Source organism: Eumetopias jubatus, unplaced genomic scaffold (genome assembly GCF_037043125.1).
Source record: "Eumetopias jubatus isolate StellerSeaLion01/CBP00866 unplaced genomic scaffold, mEumJub1_p1.0 scaffold_9, whole genome shotgun sequence".
Lineage (NCBI taxonomy): Eukaryota > Metazoa > Chordata > Mammalia > Carnivora > Otariidae > Eumetopias > Eumetopias jubatus.
The window spans coordinates 38,096,817-38,109,399 of NW_028274815.1; the positions used below are offsets into that span (position 1 = coordinate 38,096,817).

Sequence of the window (12,583 nt, forward strand, 5' to 3'; positions counted from 1 at the left end):
GTCCACGTGGAAAGGAATTGGGGTGCCACTGACAGCCCAGCTGAGCTCCTAGCTGACAGCCAGCACCAACATGCCAGCCAAGTGAGTGGCCTCCTGGAAATGCATCCTTCAGCCATATGAAACAGAGTCAACCATTTCAGCTGAGCCCTGCCCATATTGCAGAATTATGAGTAAAATAAGCCACTAAGTTTTGGGGTGGTGTGTGATGCAGTAATAATCATTGGAACTGAATTTGGTACCAGCAGTGAGGTGCTCCAGTGACTAAAGCTTACAACATTTGCCATTGTCTTGGGCTTGGGTGTCAGATGGAAGTTGGAAGATTTTGGGGAGACTTTTAGTGAGGGCTAAGATAGTGAGGAAAGTGCTACTGACAAAAATGATATATGTGTTATGTAGGGGTGAGAAGTTTAGAAAAAGTGTTGCCTGAAGTAATGTGGGAAACTGGAAGACCTCAGAGGGATTTAGGACATGCCTAGTAGGTCCTTGAAAAAAACAGAAGCCTCACAGGTGATAGAAGGTAGAGCGGGCTGTCTTGAAAAGAAATGTAGATGTGTTTTTCCCCTAATGGAATTGATTATACATTGAAAATGCAAAACATTTTTAAAAGAATTATGGTAGCTTGGTCTGAAAGGGACAGAGAAGTAAAAAAGAGAGGCCTTAATATATAAAATATTATATAAATATATATTATAAATGTATATTATATAAATATATACCTATATAAAACATTATATAAATATGAAATATATTGTATATAAAATACATTTTAATACATAATATATTTCTATAATAATATATAAAATAATATAAAATATAAATATAATTATATATTATATAATAAAATATATAAATATACTTTAATATATAAATATATATTATATTATTACTATATGTAAAAATATATATTACATATTATATAAAAAAATAATGGCCCCAAAGATATGTACATCCTCATCCCAGAACTTGTGCATATGTTACCTTACATGGCAAAAGGGCCCTGCAGATGTGATTTGGTTAAGGATCTTGAGGTAGGGTGATGATTCTGGATTATCCAGGTGGGCCAAGGTAATTACAAGGGTTCTTATAAGTGAAAGAGGACGTTAGGAGGGTCAGAGTCAGAGCGATGCAGTGTTTAAAAAGATTCAACTAGCCATTGCTGTCTTTGAAGATGGAGGGGAGATGTGGAATACAGGTGCCTCCTAGAAGCTGGAAAAGGCAAGGAAACAATTCTCCCCTAGAGCCTCCAGAAAGAGCCTGCCAACATCTTGATTTTGGCCCATGAGACCCATTTCCAACCTCTGACTTCCAGAACTGGAGGACCATGTTTTTTTGTTTTTTTTAAAGATTTTATTTATTTGAGAGAGAGAATGAGAGAGAGAGAGAGAGAGAGAGAGAGCATGAGAGGGGGGAGGGTCAGAGGGAGAAGCAGACTCCCTGCTGAGCAGGGACCCCGATGCGGGACTCGATCCCGGGACTCCGGGACCATGACCAGTCGCTTAACCAACTGAGCCACCCAAGCGCCCTGGAGGACCATGTTTGAGATGTTTGCATTATGAAGTCTGTGGTAATTTTTTTTATAGCAGCCATAGGAAACGAATACAGACCTCCAGCTTTCCATGGGCCAGAGGCAGGTGGAGAGAAACCCTCCACTGCAGACATGGGCTACTCCATACAGAAAAGTAAGGGGGGCTCAGAGGGTGGGGCTGATGGCTCCCTGGTAGCCTGCTCCCAGGGAACAAGGCAGGTCCCTAACCAAGGAATTGATGATGTGGTCCCAGCTGGACTTGTGAACTGCTATGAACCAGGGACTGCTGTGTATGTCTGGAACTTCCCCTTCTGAACAGGAAGATCTCTGTGGTTGCTCTCTGCCTGTTTACCACTGCGTGTTGGGTATGTGTGGATAGATAACTTATCTCTTTGGTTCACAGGTCTTCAGATTGGGAGAAACTTCATCCAATAAGCCATATCTATACCTGGACCTGATTTAGACCAGGGATGGGCAACTTTTTCTGTAAAGGACCAGATAGTAAATCTTTTCTGTTTAACAGGCCATCCAGTCTCTGTTATGACTACCCAACTGTGCCATTGGAGCCCAAAGGCAGTCATACACAATGTGTAAATGTGTGGGCAGGTCAGATCTGGTCTGTAGGCCAGAGTTTATCTGACTGAGATGATGAGGTCCTGGACATCAAGCTGATGCCTTAACCGGATGAGATCTTGGGAGCCCTTGGGTGAGCATACGTGTATTTTGCATAAGTGAGGACTAGAAATAAGGCAGACTAAGATAGATTAAAAATAAAGGCAAATTCTTTGACATTTTTCTCATTGAGAGGTGGCATTTATGTGTACTCCTCTTGAATCAGTGCAGGTTCTGTGATAGATCAATAGAATTATGACAGAAATGAAGTATTGCCAGTTTCTGTGTGCAGGCCTTAAAAGACTAGCAACTTCGACTGTTCCTCCACTTTTTTGGAGGTTGGGATACTTGTTCTTGGAATGCAGCTGCCATTCTGTAAAGAAACCTGAGCAGCCACAGTATGGGTTATGTGAGCATTTGTGACTCTGAAAATTTGACTTAGAAACAGACCTGTGAGATACAGTCTGTTCCTAACTCTGGCTCTATGTATGCCTTTTAACTGGGCCCAGTGAGTGGTTGCAGCTCTGGGCCTGGACCCATAGGGCCATGGGGCACAGAGGTGGTGCCAGGAACAGGACTGGGGACACAGGTGGTCCTTGCCGCGTGATTCTCATGATATACTTCCATAGAGCTATGTGTTCCTCCTGCCCCCCAAGTCTTTGTTTAATTTATAAGTTAATTCTTTTAGCAACAACAGAAATAGAAGAGCAGGAGTTACTCCTCCATTTAACATAGGAAGCACTTGTGGGGTCCAAGGATCGTTAGGGGCAGGATGGGCCAAAAGGACTCTTCTGCTAGTCCCAAGCTCGGCTCTTTCTGTGGGGCTAGTCCGTGGAGGAGACCAGAGGGCCTTGTGCCCTCCAGAGCCAACTGCCAATGATCTGTTTTCTCCCAGCTCTGATTCTAGGACAATGCCTCATCAATTGTGGGTTGAGAACATGGTCATAAAAATCAATAGAAAAAAAAGAGAAATAGAACATACATCAGAATCCATTAAACATAGTAAGGGTGAATAATATATTATGAAATATCTATTCTACATTTAGCTCACAAATTCTTGGTAAAACTTTTTTTTTTTTTTAACTATTCAGCAGGAATATTCTGCTCCCATGTCTTAAGGAGCTGAAAATGGATTGGGTGGGAACAGTTGGGTTTTTTAAGACACACCGATGTTTTAGCATCATGTGGTGTGGAATTCAGATGTCCCATAAGATTTTACACCCTAGATCTTCCCTGTGAATTCGATAATCACCCAAAGTAACTGAATCTCAGTGCTTTCGGAAAGAACTTGACATAAAGCCATGACACCTTTCTATTTCCGCAGCCCAATTACCAGGACACAAACTCCTGTAATGCTTCTAGAATATCTTATTTTTTTATTTTTTTTTTACCATGCTACAAAAATATTTAATAAAATCTTTAAGAAACTTAGAAATGACTGATGATTGATAATTCTCTTAAGTAAACAGCCTATAATAACATTATAGTCACTGGCTAAGTTCCATCAGTTTTTTTTAATTCTCTTTGATTTTTTCTCTTGGTCTTCTGTTATCCTTTCTGCAGGTCGCTTCTTCAACCCCTTCATTTTCCTGATTTGTAGTTTGCTTAGGTCTTGCTTCTGCATATGAATCCTTCCATAAGTTGTACCAAAAGTATCATGGGAAACATTTTTCTTCTTCTTTGGCTTGAGCGCTTTTGGCATTTTCATAGATAATTTATAAAGATCATCTGATGCCAGATGTGTCCTCCTCAGAACCAGATCCAGTGAGGGCCCTATCTCTTCCAATTCAATCCTTGGTGTTCTACAACCAGATTTCTTCAACAGCAACTTACAGCTTCGAAAGTAAATCTTCCCATTCAATGCAGTGAAGTGCAGAACATACTCTAAACCAGCCAGGCGGATATTTGGTACTGTGGGGCCTCTGAAGAAATCAATAAGAAGACTTTTTAGCCTTCTGTAGTCTTCTGTTACATCAAAATCATCACCAGCAAATATTAATATGGGTTTTGTTCCCTCGGGACGTTTACTATTCTTAATATCTTTTAGAGAGACAAACTTCTCGATACCCAACTCAATCATATCCAGCACATGGTAGTCATACATACAACCTATTACTAGATTATTTGGCCGCTTCTTATTATGGGAGCCAAACATAAATAAAGAACAATCTGACTTCTTTGAAAAGAATTCCAATGATGTCTGATCCTCAAATGGTCTTGTAATGTTTTTCTTTTTATACAGAACTCCATACGGTTTTTTCAGTGCATATACATCTTTAAGTACTTGTGTCACCATGGAATTTTCATTTCCCCCTTTAATCAGCATAGCATTTTTAATATTTTCACTGAGTTTTGGTTCTCTCTTCTCAAGGAATCTCTTGGCTCTTTTCATTTTGGGCTTTACAACTCGATCCAAAGCATCCATGGCTACCACAGCGTGAATCCCAGGAACCTAGAATATCTTATTTTTTTAAAAGCATTTATTGGCTCATGAATATTCATCCCCAGTATCTTGTCTTGTAGAATTTCTCTTTAGGGATCTCAATGGCTGTAGTAATTGGGCACAGTTACTTATGCATTTTTATCAATCTGAAATGAAAATTTTAACTTAATATTCTATTAGTAGTTATTATTTGAGAGTGGAACCTTTTCTTTTCCCTCCATTGGTCTCAAACAATGTAACAGCTTTCACAGGCTAGGTAAGGGACTGATTCTGCCACTGTGTGAGGCATTTGCCTTTAACAGTTAACTGCATCATTCTGTGACCAGCTCCTGTTGTAACCAAGCTCACAAAATCATTGTTTCTTATTTTGCATTTGTAGACACTTTGGGAATCTCCATTCACCTTGCAAGGTGTCCTCACAGTTTGTTTCCTGCTCCTGGTGATAACTCTTCCATGCAAACAAGACTTTTAAACTAAGGAAGAGAATTATTTGGAGCACGAATCCAAATATAATTGTTATTATGTCTGCTACAAAACAAGACACCAATACCAAAATGGAGTCATTCATGTTAAGCCCCATGTCACCAAACTGAGGCTCAATTACAGTTTTAGCTCTCCCTGAAATGGAGTCTGAAACCAGCAGTAAAAAACAAAAACAAAAACAAAACAACAAAAAAAACAAAACAAGGCAGATCATTCAGGAGTCACCTGCTCGGCACTAGCTAGGTAATCTGCCTGAAACACCTCTGCCATCACCTAAGGGAAAGTAACCTTGCAATAAGCAAAAATTAACCTGATATTTTGCCAAGTAGGCAATCTTTGTTTCCGCTCCCTTCTGCCTATTAAAGTCTTTCATTCTTCACAGCTCCTCAGAGCTCCTTTCTAGCTGCTAGATTGGATGCTGCTGGATTGGAATTGATTTCTGCTCAAATAAATTCTTAAAATTTTTAATATGCCTCAGTTTTTTCTTTTAACATGTGGATGACAGAGTTTTGTCCCCACGGCTGTCAATGACTTGTGAATTAGATACCTTTCTAGTTTTATTTAAATTTTATACACCCTGTTCCCCAGAAAGTAAACAATTTATGAAAATTGAATGTTTCATCTTAAGGAGGCTGTAGGCCTTTATGACTTTACACAAATTTTCATAATTTTTTATGTTACCTACATTTTAAAGAATATTTCAAAATTCCAAAAAATTAATCATGCAACAAGAAAAGTAAAATATACTGATATGGTAAATTTTATGTATTCATTCAGTAACTAAAAATCTGAATATTTCACCAAAAAAAGGCTTCAGTCATATAAATGCAAATTATTTAAAACAATAATTTGCTGAAGGTACAAAGACCAAAAGTCCACTTTAACTAGCTCAATTGAATTTTGTTAAACTATTTTGTAGTTTTTGAAAATGTATTTCATTATGAAATTCCATCAGATTTTGGTAGGATAACATTATAAGCCGATAATAAATTTACATGTATGTGTGAACTCGGTTGCAAGGTAAAATGTATTTCAAACTGGGATGCAGTAAAAAAGAAGTTTGCAATCATGATTCTAAGCTTGCGACAAAGGTCCTCCGTTCAGACGCCTCGCTGAGTTGAGCTCCAGGCCCGCCCCCGCCCCCCAACCCCCAAACCCCCAAACTGGCGCGGGATGTGGCCTGCGGAGGCTTGGCCTTTTAATGTCATTCGGTGCCGTGGCTCCCTCTGCTGGTCCCAGGAGGCACAGCTGACCTCTCAGCCAGGGCCTTATCTCCAAGTCCTGAAGGTGTTCTAGGGTGACCAAAGGGCGGTCTTTGGATTCTGTGACAGCCAGGCCCTCTCTGTAGCAGCATCTAGGAGTGGGCAGGGGCTGAGGATGGCTCTTGAGGGGGTTTGTGATGAACCAAACACTTGCATTCATGAATCCACGATGAGCAAGCTGGTGAGCTGAATCAGCTCATAACAGGTCTGGTGGACTCACTATGGAGCTTGGACTTGCTGGGGGAAGTGGTGTAACTGGGTCTGAATTTTAGAGAGATTTCTTTTGTTTGTTTGTTTTTAAAAGATTTTATTTATTTGAGAGAGAATGAGAGTGAGAGCGCGCACATGAAGGGGGAAGAGTCAGAGGGAGAAGCAGACTCCCTGCTGAGCAGGGAGCCTGATGCGGGACTCATCCGGGGACTCCAGGATCATGACCTGAGCCGAAGGCAGACACTTAACCAACTGAGGCACCCAGACGCCCCTAGAGAGATTTCTTGGCCAAACTCAGGCAGACAGCCTGGAGCATGGAGCGCCTGGAGGTGGGTAGGCAATTATGGGCCGGGCCAGGAATCCAGGTGATAAGTGGTGCCCCTGAGTCTCAGGAGGATGTGCCCCATGTCTCTACCTGCTCTGTGTCTGTGAGACTGACCTTGTGGGTTGCTTCAGGGGTCTCTTGTCCTCTGACTTCTGGTTGGGCTGAGGCAATGGGAGATCAGAGGGAAGGAGGAGAGTTTGGTTAGTGTGCCCCCCTCCCCCAGTTGTCTGTAGCATTCCTTTCTGATATAGAAGCCATACTTCAGTTCTAGGTATACCAGTCACTGGCAAAGCCCCTTGCCCCTTCTCCTCTTGGGGGTGTGGGGATAGGGGATTCCAGCTGTTGGCAGCTCCCGTGCTTCATTCTCTCCTGTTGCTTTCTCTAAACCTGCCTGCAATTTTGTAAATATTCCCTTGCTTACATTCTTCCCAATGTGCACCTTCTGAGTATACTTCTTTCCCTTGCCAGGTCCTGAGCCATGCCAAAGATTTTGAACTTTATTGTTCAGGCAGTGAGGAATCATTGAAGGTTTTAGAGGACAATAGCAAGAGCAGATGTGTATTCAGGAAAAATCTGTCGAACTGAAATGAGCAGGACAGGCCAATCAGTGGGGATTTGAGGCAAGTAAACCATTAACAGGCAGCAGCATGAATCCAAGTGATAAACCGAGACCCTGAGCCCCACATCGTTGGGTCAGGGAATGGGAGAGGGAAGCCGAGCATTAGATGAGCATCCCAGTTGCACATATTATTTGGTAATTAACTTTAAAAACCTCTACATTTAATGTTTTGGTTTTTTAGTGTTGAAAAAAATGAGTGTATCAAAAGTGTCAAACCAAAATGTTGTGTTTTGCCTTGGCTCTCAGCCCCTGCCCCTTCCACACAGGCTTGGACCAAGTGGCCGCACCTTCACTGATGTGGTGCCTTGATCTTTCTGGCACCAAAGCTGCATCTTTAATGTCCAATCAAAACATAATGAATGGTGAGCCACAAATATGAGCACATACGGAATTTTAAATTTTCTAGCCACCATGTTAACAAAATTAAACAGAAGTAGGTGTAAATCAAAATATACAAAGATCTCTTTACATTCAGTGATGTGAGAACAAACAACCCAATTAAAAATTAGCAAAGAAATCTGAAGAGACACCTCACCAAAGAAGATATACAGATGGCAAATAGGCATATGAAAAGATGCTCACCATCATACATCATTAGGGAATTGCAAATTAAAACAACAGTGAGACACCATTACACACCTATTGAAATGGCCAAGCTCTGGAACACTGACAATGCCAAATGCTGGTGAGGATGTGAAGCAGCAGGAACCATGCCTGGTGGGAGTGCACAGTGGTTCAGCCTCTTTGGAAGACAGTCTGTCAGTTTTTTTTGTTTTGTTCTTTTTACAAAGCTGAACACAGTCTTACTGTATGATCCAGCAATTGCATTCCATACAAAATTTGCACATGAAAGTTTATAGTAGCCTTTAGGGCTTCAGAATATCATATTTTCCCCCAAAATAATTTCCAAAATGTTGTATTAATATCTTATGAATATTTTAGAAATTCAATTGTTTAATAAAATTAATTTGTTACCAAAATTTTAATTTATTAAGTATTTCATGTGATTTGTTTTGAAATATCCTTAAACATAAAGATAACCTAAAATTTTAAGAATTAATTTTCTGGAGCCATAAGGTCTTTATTTATATTAAATAGATTAATGCTTTATGGAGATTTATTTTCTAGCCAGCATAATAGATAATTTTGGTTAAAGCTGAGAAGTCTCAGACTGACAAGACAAATGTTTGTTTTGTTTGGGGAAAAACAACCAAGAAATTAGGCTTATCTTATTTAATTTTTTAAAGAAACTAAGTTTAAATCACCAATTAGGCAATATAGTAGAGAACACCTCAGTTTGGATTTGCCCAACTGATAATTCTCCTTCTCATTGTCTAAACACCTCACTCATATGGAAAAATGATCAGAGAATCAGCAGTACCAAACCAACTACTCTAGCAGTTTACCATAATACATTCATTTCATTTTTCTTTTTAACTTTTTATTAGAAATAATAATAGACACAGAAAAAGTTCAAAAAAAGTGCAGGAGTTTACAAATATTTGCCTAGCTTCCTCTAATGTTAGAAATTTAAATAACCATCTCCAGCCCAGAGAGGGTGGCTACCGATGAGTTCTTCAGGAGACTGGAGTGCCCTTCACCAATACATTTGCTCTTGGTCCCTCGGGTCATCCTGGGGTGGATGATTAATGGGCAGCTGAGTAACAGGTGTGTTCCAACATTCTCTCCATCTCCCTGAGCCTCCTGTACAGCAACAGCTCAACCTGAGCTACATATGTATTTACAATGTCAGCACTCTGTGGCAATGACTAATTCATCATAGGGTTTCTAGAAGGGAAGTCGATGGAGATGCTTCTAAGATGCTGCTTAACATATATGAGAAAAAAGTTCTAGGTGTGGTAGGCAGAAAACCTAACTTGAATTGCTATAGTGGAGGATTCATGGTTTCTTACCCACTTTCCAGACTGAAGGAAGATCACAGACGTGAAAAGCCCTTTGAGGCAAAGGCCAGGTCCCTTTGAAGAATTTTGCATAGTGGTGTGTTACAGATTGAATTGTGTCTCTTCCCTGCCCCCCCTTCACATGTTTAATCTCTAACTCTCAATGTGACTGTGTTTGGAGATGGGGGGCCTTTAAAGGAGCCATTAAGGCTAAATGAGGTCATGATAGTGGGGTCCTAATCTAAATAAAACTGCTGTCCTTATAAGAAGAGGAAGAGACACCAGGGATATGTGTGCACAGAGGAAAGGCCACAAGAGGGCACAGCAAAGAGAGAAGCCTCAGGAGAAACTAAAGCTGCCAAAACCTTGATCTTGGACTTCCAGCCTCCAGAACTGTGGGAAACAAATTTTTGTTCCTTAAGCCACCGTGTGTGTAGTATTTTATTATGGCAGCCCAAGCAGACTAATACAAGGCGACAGGTAAATAGTAGGACTCTTCCCCCAAGCTTTACCCAGAGACACTTGTGGCCATTTATCAGAGGACTGTGTCCTGGGAAGAGAGAAAGACTTTCCAGGGGTTTCAGATATTGGCTCCATACTGATGCTGATCCCCAGAGATGCAAAAGGCTGCTGTGGTCCATCAAGCCAGGTAGAAGATTATAAAGGTCAGGAGACAGATGGACTTCGGAGTTCAGTCTGTCTGAAGACCCAGCCTTATATTACTTTCTCAGGTTTAGAATCTATCTAATTTAAATCGATAAATTTAGTGATTGGCAACATGCCCATTTTGGGTTCCTTCTCATAAAGTGAGGGTTATTATGGAGAGAATGCAAAGGGGAAGCCCCTAGAATTCTTCTTCACCCCTGCCAAGATAATAAACCCAAAACCAAAAGCAATACTACACACCTGGGGCAATGACTAGAATTAGTGTCATCATCAAAGACTTGAAAGATGCAAGGTTATTAATTTTACATCCCCGTTTAATTTGCCTTTTTGTCGGGTACAAATACTGCATAGGTTGCAGAGAATGCCAGGAGATCATCATAAACTTTAACTTGTAAATCCAGTTGAAGCTGCAGATCTGCATGTACTGTCCTTACTGTCCTTACCCAAGACCTAGTATACAGCTATTCACCTAGAAAATGTTTTTTTTTTTAAAAAAAACCATATCTATGAGCAAAGATGACCAGAAACAATTTGCCTTCACATGCAAGACTGTGTTGCCTCATGTCTGTATCAACTCTCCAATTCCTTATCATCATAAGTCCTGGGGACCAGGTGTTGGTCCATTACATTGATGACATTATGCTAATTGAATTTGGTAAGCAAGAAATAACAAACACACTAGATGCCTTAGAAAGAGAAATGCTAGTGATATGCATTCAGGGGTGTGCTATATTGGTGAAATTCCCAGTAGTCCGGTAGTCTAGGACATCTCAGAATATCACCTAAAAAGTGATAGACAAATTGTTGGATTTTGTATTTCCCAGCATAGAAAAAAAAAGAAAGGCACAGTGCTTAAGGGGCTTCTTTGGATTTTAGGGTTAGCATTCCTTGTCTGGGCATACTGTTTTGGTCCATGTACCAAATAATCCATAAAGCTGCTAGTTTTGATGGGTCCTAGCGCCAGAAAAGACTATGCCGAATGTCCAGGTTGGGATGTAAGCTTATTTGCCCCATGGGCCTTAAGAATTAACAGACCCACCGGTTCTAGAAGTGTTTGGGGCAGATAGAGGTACTTAATGGAGCTCTTACAAGCCCCAGGTGAAAAATGATAGGGAAAATCCCTGGGGTTTTGGAATAAGGCCATGTCCTCTTCTGCTTTGCTGAAAATCAGCTCCAAAATTGCTATTTGTTTATTACAGGGTCTGAATTCTTAACCATGAGACATGAAATGACTATCCTATTTAAAATCCCCACCATGAGCTTGGAATGACCTGATCTACCAAACCATAAAATTGGACAGGCACAGGAACATTCTATTTTAAAACAATGGTGTGTAGGAGACCAGGCCCGAGTGTATCTGAAAGGCAAAAGTCAACTTCATAAACTGGTAGCTCAGACTCCCATGATATCTGCTCCTACAGCTTTTCTACCCATTTCTTAATTCATACCAGAGTCTCATGGGGAGATCTAGAATAGAGGAGAAAAAGTGTAGGCCTGATTGGATGCATGCATTGATCTGCTGCCCCCAGCTGGAAATAGATGGCTACTGCCATTTCACTATAACCCCTTCAGGTTGCCTTGAAAAATAATGATGAAGGGAAAATCCTCCCATTGGTCAGAACTTGAGGTAGCATATTTGGTTATTCAGTTCATGTTGGAGGAGATCTGTGATACAGATCTACACTAATCCATGGGCCAATGAGTTGGCTAGCTGGGCAGAAACTTGGAAAGAAAAAGGTTAGAAAATTGACTACAAGGAAGTATAGAAAGTGGTATGCAGGTCAACCTCACAGAATGGACACAAAGTGGGAAATGTGAAGATATTTATTTTTCAAATGAGTGCCTACCAAAGGGAATCTACTGCAGAGGAGGCTCTCAATAAATGAGAGGTCAAAGTGTCCCAACCTGTGGATGTCAATCTTCCCCAGTCACTTGCCTACTCAATGGGTCCATGTACAAAGTGACCATGGTGGCAGATATGGAGATTATGCACGGACTCAGCTGCTTGATTTCCCCTCAACAAGTTTGATCTGGTTACTACCACTGAAGAGTCCTCAAACCATCATCAACAGAGATCAACAGAAAACCACTGATATGGCACCATTCCCTGGTGAAACCAGCCAGCTCCCTGGTGGCAGATTGGTTGTATTGGACTGTTCTGTTATGAAGAGGTCAGTGCTTTCTTATTGTAGAGATTACATATAAATTTTTTGTATTGATTTATCTTCTCAACTCATAGTACTTCTGCCAGCAACACCGTTTGCAGATTTACTGAATGACTTTATCTAAGATGTCCCACATAGCATCACTTCTAACTAAGGGTTATGTTTTTCAGTAAAGGCATTGTGGCAGCAAGTTCACACTTATGTAATAATTCATTGGCTTTACCATGTGCAGCTATCTTGATAGAATAGTGGAATGGTCTTTTGAAGAGTCACGTGTTGTGCCAAGTAGAACACATCACTTTGAGAGAGTGCTGTCTTACTGAAAGTAGTGTATTCCTTAAACCACTGGTTGATAAATGTTGCTGTCTTCCT

At 40.6% G+C, this 12,583-nt stretch overlaps 1 protein-coding gene and 1 pseudogene across 15 annotated transcripts in view; one reads left to right on the forward strand and one right to left on the reverse strand.

Annotated features, from left to right (window-relative positions):
* IL36G (interleukin 36 gamma) overlaps positions 1–12,583 on the forward strand; it is a 114,250-nt gene that overhangs the window by 88,542 nt on the left and 13,125 nt on the right. For 2 of the 15 annotated variants that reach the window (XM_088026424.1, XM_028122436.2), the window contains one exon: positions 11,975–12,217. The exons of the other annotated variants lie outside the window; for them this stretch is intronic. The gene's annotated coding sequence lies outside the window, so the exon portion shown is untranslated. The remainder of the gene's footprint in view (positions 1–11,974; positions 12,218–12,583) is intronic. 15 annotated transcript variants of the gene reach the window in all.
* On the reverse strand, positions 3,630–4,562 carry LOC114223477 (ribosome production factor 2 homolog pseudogene; annotated as a pseudogene).